Source organism: Cebidichthys violaceus, unplaced genomic scaffold, assembly GCF_023349555.1.
Source record: "Cebidichthys violaceus isolate CVI_PGR_0920_01 unplaced genomic scaffold, fCebVio1.0.p SCAF_61, whole genome shotgun sequence".
In the NCBI taxonomy this organism is placed as follows: domain Eukaryota; kingdom Metazoa; phylum Chordata; class Actinopteri; order Perciformes; family Stichaeidae; genus Cebidichthys; species Cebidichthys violaceus.
Genome location: NW_027176828.1, coordinates 413741 through 415328, shown reverse-complemented (window position 1 = coordinate 415328; position 1588 = coordinate 413741).

Genomic DNA, 1588 nt, shown 5'->3' with positions numbered 1-1588 from the left:
GTTTTGTTTTGTTTTGTCAGTTTGGGTTTTATTCGTGAGAATTAACGAATGTAAGTAAGTTTGTTTTCAAAGCACCTTCAAGAGCAAACACCGCAAAGAAATTTAGGTCAAATGATGTTAATACAGACGTAAATACAGACTTAGGAAGAGTAAAGTAATAAATCCCAACAGGAGTCCATTTTTCAGTTTTTATACGTGATCAGAGGCTTGACAGCAGCATTTTGGACTTGTGATCTGTAGACTTTAATCTTTTTTAACCTGTTTTCACGGCGGAATCAGTTTGACTTCCTGGATAAATCCCCTAAACACATGTTGTACACCCGTCTCTCTGCTTCTCTCTGAATCACGTTTTGTTTTTTCCAAATGTTAAATAATCACGGAGTGCAGTTAGTGACAGTGTGGGCTCCGTGCTAACGTACAGCTCTGACAGCTTGACGGAGTAGCAGCGGAGGGGCGGGGCTTAGCGAAGGATCAATCCTAACCTGAATCTTAAAACCAAGTCTGGACGCTCAACAGGCCTTTACTGGTCTGTCTCTACGTGTCCTCATACGTATGATGTCTGACGGAAAGTTAGTCCTCGTTTTTTTTGGGGCTTTTTCTACAAATGTCCAGCAACACATGCATGCAGTATTTTCAAATAAATGTCCGTCTTCACAGGAAACAACTTAGTTAGGGTTCAGGAAAAGATTGTGATTTGGTGTTAAAAAACTTAAAAAGTTTCTCCTACTAGTAATTGTGACTTAAGTATGGAGAGTACGTGACAAATTCCCTCCCGCCGTCCCTGTGTGGCTTTCTGCGCTCTTTATACTCCCTGGTTCATGATTCCGTGGATTACATACGCTTTGCTTTTGTGGGATATCTACTTATATATCTAGCTTCGAATGCTGCATGAGAACAGCCTGTCTGTCTCAAAGTGAGGACCGACCAGCATGTCTCACTTCACAAAATGTCCTGAAGGTCTAAAACTCAAGTTGGTCCTCATAAAGACAGCTGTGCAAGCACACACACACACACACACAACACACACACACACACACACACACACACACACACACACACACACACACACTACATGATGTGGGTACTAAAGTCAGAGTGGCAGCTGAGGCTCTGAGCCAGTAACGCCAGCTGCATACCCTCATGCAAAAACCACTGCCAGGTGCTGCCTGTCTCACACACACACACACACACACACACACACACACACACACACACACACACACACACACACACACACACACACACACACTCACACCACTTATATCCATTTCAGCGCTCCACTAATTGCTCATCTGGTGTCATTGTTGAGGACTTTGGAGAGATGACTGTTCCTGAGCGGTTGGTTTCATTGTATCAGAGAAAACAACAGAGACCTTTAAACCTCCTGATTTAATATACAAGATATGAATTAATGTAGACCAATGAAACATATCAGAAGCGTTTGGTTCATAACAACGCTCATTATTATCTTTGATTAATGTACGATTTCCTGTCTGACAATTACAGCCACGTAAACTTTTCTTTGTCTGAATGAATGACAGGAAGGAGAGGAGGAGAGGAGGAGAGGAGGAGAGGAGGAAAAGAGGAA